Source organism: Adiantum capillus-veneris, chromosome 29 (genome assembly GCF_014529385.1).
Source record: "Adiantum capillus-veneris isolate H3 chromosome 29, ASM1452938v2, whole genome shotgun sequence".
Lineage (NCBI taxonomy): Eukaryota > Viridiplantae > Streptophyta > Polypodiopsida > Polypodiales > Pteridaceae > Adiantum > Adiantum capillus-veneris.
The window spans coordinates 81837528-81843344 of record NC_140959.1 but is presented as its reverse complement, the minus strand read 5'-3'; the positions used below and the strand labels follow the sequence as shown (position 1 = coordinate 81843344).

Below are 5817 nucleotides of genomic sequence, written 5' to 3'. Positions count from 1 at the left end.
CTTGTTGCTGCTTTTGGCTTGCCCATCTAGGATAATATGGTGTTGATTTTTGATGCTTGACTGAAAGCATATCCATAAGAATGTCCATAGTGTCATTTATAAAGTGCATACCTAGGTCGGACACAATCTCCATAGGACATCGGTATTGACAAACAATATTTTCAAAGAGAAACACAGTAGTGAATTTGCTGTGTTGTCGGGAAGATCCTAGTAGCTTCTATCCATTTGGTGACATAACATGTCAGAAGCCGAACCGGTGTTAGAGGAGTCATATCTGCTGTCGTGGGTCTGCCCATTCTTTGGCATATATCACAAGTTTTACAAAAGCTTTTCACATCAGATATTAAAGTTTTCCACCGCAATCCGAGTCTTACCTTAGCGCGAGCGACATTTTCCGAGCAAAACAAAATGCGAGAAAAGATTAGGTACCGGTGTCAAAGAAGTCAACCCATCTTGTGCTCTCAAACCATCGCATCAACAATAGTTGAGTACCCAACAAATTTCCAAAAGAGAATGGAGCAACTACTCTAGGTTGAGCTCCAACATGGACTAGGGGACTACGCTCTATACTTGCCCGACAAAGATTTCCATCTTCGTTGGTAGCTGTATCCTTTCCAAGTTGGAGGGGATTAAGTCCATATTCATCGAAAAGAAATCCATCAAGCCATTCAAGATCGACAAGGTTGCCACCTCCCCTAATCCCAAAAAGCCACGACATATTTCCGAAAGATTAGGCAGAGACCTTCTTGTTGGTGACCATGCAAATAAAGCAAAAGCCACTGGAGGGGGTGAAGGAGAGGGAGGGGCAAGAATTCAAGGAAAAGGATGCTGATGAAGAGGATGCGCATAGGGAGACACTATGCAAAGAAGATATGGATAAAGAGATTTTTACAATGGCCACCATAGCTACACATAGAAGCAAGCTTTCCAGCTACCTTTCCTCACTCTTTCACCTGCGAGCAAACTCCTCTCTCTCTCTCTCTCTCTCTCTCTCTCTCTCTCTTTGTATGTGTGTGTGTGTGTGCACGTGTGCGCGTTGCAATTGCCTATACTTTGCTAATGAAGCACCCACAAAAAAACTCGGCACACCTATGATCGCATGCCAACATGCGCTCCACTTTGGATCTCCATGAAGAGATCCGCATGAGCTTCATCAGTTTGCTTGTGAGAAGGTATGAATGATGATTTGGGCATTCATAATCCACATGCAAGTAGGTGGCATAACATGCAGATATAAAAGCTAGGAGCTGCAACACCATGGGTAGCATAAAATAGAATAACTTGATAGGGGGTTCAAAGATGATCTCTCTCTCTCTCTCTCTCTCTCTCTCTCTCTCTCTCTCTCTCTCTCACTAACAACCCCCATCTCCATGCAACCAAAGGCACAAAACACATAGAGAGAGAGACTAGTCACTCACCGGTAAGAGCTGAATTCTTTCTCGCTCAAACGCACATGCGCACACACAATCACAAATTGTTACTAACAACCCCCATGTCCATGCTGCCACAGGCACATAACACATAGAGAGAGAGACTAGTCACTAGTAAGAGCTGAATTCTTTCTTGATCAAATGCACACGCGCACACACAATCACAAATCGAGAGAGAGAGAGAGAGAGAGAGAGAGAGATATGGGGTGTATTGACGTCACAACGACAACTAGTGCTCAAAAACATGTGTCTCAACTTGATATTATGCCCCTAAATAAACAAGAATAGGGTAACTCTTTTGAAAAATAACCCAATTTTCCAAAATCTCCTCATGGAAAATTCATGCAAAGAAATTTTATATGTTTGGAAAAATGATTTTTCGTAGACACTAGCGACAATGAAAGAGATGTCCATCACCGAAAGAGAAAGAACGAAAAGCTCTGATTTCAAACACGTACCGTTGTTTACTTTGGGATACGGATCTCTTCACGGAGATTGAGTTTCTCCATCGTGGCCCTCCCTACACATTACTTTGCCTCTTGAACCGCAAGCGGGTATGCATTGCTACACGAAGAAGGTAATTGTTTGATGTTCTGCCATTAACCTTTTATACAAGGGTTTTACTATTGGTGCTCTCTTCACAAGATTGTTTGGAAAAAATCAATTTCACAAACAAACAAAATTCCATTTAACTTGATAAATTCAACGAAGAATTTCCTAATGACGTGCACCGTAAATGATCACATCTCTCATAATCACGTCACTCATTTTATCAACACATGAGGCTTCAGTCAATTCAGTGGATTTTTGCCCACCAATTGCTAGCACCTATATATGCTAGATGAAAAGTCTCTCTAGTAGTGCGCGCATGTCACTCAATTTATCAACACATGAGGCTTTAGTTAGTTTAGTGGATTTTTGCCCATATATGCTTGATGAAAAGTCTCTCTAGGAGCGTGCGCCGGTGCGTGCTGCTAGAGAGAGAGAGAGAGAGAGAGAGAGAGAGAGAGAGATCATCTTTCCTTCCGGCATGGCTGTCTCCGCCACATGGAGCATCCCCATCAGATTGATTGGCATATTGATCTCAAGTCCTGCATGTGAGTCTCGTCCTCGCAATTCACCCACAACCACATCATTAGGGTTGGACAGATACAGTCCCCTCCATTTCTTTGTTTGTCCACAATAGTGGCATGTTGCAGGCTTGCCAATGGCGATGTATGAAGCAGTAGTATGTGTGATCAATTTTAAGAAAATGTCATTATCTCGAATCCTTCCAGGTTCTCTCTCTCTCTCTCGCTTAGCTATACTGCCACTAAGACTCTTTTCAAGCTGCTTTGCATGTGTGATGTAGAACCATCTCTCTCTCTCTCTCTCTCTCTCTCTCTCTCTCTCTCTCTATTCCTTCCTTCTCAAGCTCTTCTGATTTTAGCTTCCCCGCCTACAGTCTGCATAGCATCGGGCAATTTTGCTTGCAGAATCCCTTCCCCAATTGGCAAACATGAGACTAAGCAAAGCTTGTCTGCTGTCTGTGGTTGTTGTTGCATTGTAGGACCTTGTGTCTGTGGTTGTTGTTGCATTGTAGGACCTTATATGAGGGGGAGGGAATCTCGGGAGGAAAGACTCGTTTTATTTAAAACAAGCCAAATATGTACAAGAGTATGTGTGAGTAGGGGGTTCTAGCTGGAGTTTATTCCAAAATAACCTAGAATCACCAGTAGATGCTTGCGCTCGCGGAGATTTAAAGGAGCGATCTAGGCTAAGGACGATGTGCAAGCATCGCACGAAGTAGGGCAGGAGACTCCACCTGGGGGGGAGGGTGCCTGTCAAGGACATGCATGGGAGCTACGGAGGAGTTGGCGGGTGCAGAGGGTTATTATTTTTAATGTTGAAAAATGAAAACTCTTACAGGTTCATGCGATAGCTACAATGGTTACGAGAGTGCTTGAGCATCGATGTGGCAAAGATCGAATCTGCTACTACCATTTTTAAATGAAAGGAATATAGGAAGATTTGTATGGTACTCCTTGGGAGGAGAGAATGGGGTTTGGAGGCATCTCGCAAGAAACGAATAAAAGCGAGAGCTACCAGTATGTTACTTTAGGATTGCAGGCAAGTTATGTATGAAATCTAAAATTACTAAGGCGTAGTGGCCACTCTTCTTGATCTTCAAGAGAAGCGTAAACTTTTGCGAACTTGATGTGGGTAGCAGTTGTTGTCCTGATTGAGCAAAGGTTAATTAATTTATAGAGAGATTATTATATGAAAAGAGAGAGAGAGAGAGAGAGAGAGAGAGAGAGAGAGAGAGAGATGCACTAGGTCGACTAGCAAACGGCAAGGAGCCTCTGTTTCCTACTTCTTGTGCACATGCACGTCAGTCTAGAGAGGGAAATAAAGAGAGGGAGAATGCTGCAGAACTTCAAACCGAAAAAATGGTTCCAATGTATTTTAACCGTTTGAAATGATAAAATCTTGGTTAGATTTTGAGGTTGCATTTGAGAAACTCGAGCAATTTACACAAGTCTTAGTGTAATTATGACTAAAAGCTTCAAAATTTGACCTAAAAAGCAAGAGAGTTTCAAGTTTTCCCTTATTTTCACTAGTTAGGAAAAATGTATTTTTTCTAGTCCTGACAGACAGAGGAAAGGAGAGAGAGAAGAGGTGATAACATTCTGTCTAGCAATCCATGTTGATGTGCGCTGCTAGAGAAAGTTTAGCTTTTGATGGTTCAAGATCATTAACTGATCGACAGAGAAGAAGACTCGAAAGAAGAGAGAGAGAGAGAGGAGCCAAGCGGGATGTAATAGAGTAATGTCGATCAAGTTGTTGTTCTTTAAAAAATTGGCCTCTCTAGCACTTCACTCCAAAATTGAGAGAGAGAGAGAGAGAGAGAGAGAGAGAGAGAGAGAGAGAGAGAGAGAGAGAGAGAGAGGATCCAAGTGGGATATAATTGAGTAATGCAAGAGGCATGTGATCAAATTTTTGTTCTTGAAAAAAATGGACTCTCTAGCACTTCACACTAATGTGGAGAGAGAGAGAGAGAGAGAGAGAGAGAGAGAGAGAGAGAGAGAGAGAGAGAGAGAGAGAGAGAGAGAGAGAGAGAGAGAGAGAGAGAGAGAGAGACGCTTGGCCTACACACAGGAGAGCAAGGAGGTGATGTTGTATTGGATTCTAGGAATCCATATCATGCTTGCAACATTGGACATCTTATAAAAGATGGACCACTCAAACACATTTAACTGCAATGCATGGTTAAAAGTCGTTGCACATTTCTACTCTGCTCAAAGCCTTTCCTCACATGATCACCAAGGCATAATTATGAGAAGAAGTAATTGATGGTGTGACCCTGCTCCAAACTTGTTAACAAAAGGTAGTACCAAATATGTTGCTTGGTCTGTGCCTAAATGGTTGTCTCAAAAGGAGAAGGCTTGCAAACAAAGTCGTTTCATAGTACGATGCCAATAAAAGCAAGAATGAGAATTCTCTGCCACACATGCATATGGCTATGATCTTTCCGGCAAGGCTATATTGGCATTGAGCTTACGAGGCCATGTAATTATCCAACTTTCTTGCATGACATCAAGCTCACATTCCTTCACCGTCATTATAGACTAAAATATATAAAAAAAGACAAAGATTTTATATATGAGAGACTTTTGGTATTAGAGGGATAGGGTCTTCAAGTTGCAAATATACATTTTCTTTTTGAATGTCCATCGTAGTTTGAGAACATCCATCAACTTCACTATGTTGGCGAGCATGGCTTAACCTCTAACAAAAAAAATTTCAATTAGATAGAAACGCATACTTTCACCCTCTCCTTATAATGCTTAAAAGTAAGAAAAACACACTCAATGCTCTGTGATTTTTTATGTATATTTTTTGCTGTGTTTTGCTCAGTTTAGGGATTGCTTGAGAAAACTCGCTCGGAGTTTGAGATTCCTCCCACAATCCAGCCTACAGAATTTTTTTGGAAGTTATATCAGTACAAAAATGTCCCCCAGAATCCCCATTATGTGCCTCTGAGATAACTTGAATTCATCCCTCCATAGGCACACATCTATGAAGAACCCCATCGACTCTTAATTTGTAAAGTGATCCACAAATGATGGTGAACTTCAGACTCTTAATAATCAGAGCCTTCTTCTGATTCTGAGTCCAGTTGTCTGGGAATCCTCCCATTAAAAGAAACTAATATACCTCATACAATTCTGGATCAGCTGATTCCACAGTTGTTAACAAAAATAGTTCTACATCCATTGGATCGTCTCTTAAAGACCCCTCAAAGTAGCCGACCATACTCCGAGACAGGAAATCAGCACCACAATGTTTTTTTCCAGGCTTATTCCATCAAGAACATCATCCATCGTATCAGTCTACCTTGAATAAA

At 41.7% G+C, this 5817-nt stretch overlaps 1 pseudogene; it reads right to left on the bottom strand.

Annotated features, from left to right (window-relative positions):
- Window positions 1-421: 421 nt before the first annotated feature.
- Window positions 422-904, bottom strand: LOC147419473 (chlorophyll a-b binding protein CP24 10A, chloroplastic-like; annotated as a pseudogene).
- Between the last annotated feature and the right edge of the window lie 4913 nt (window positions 905-5817).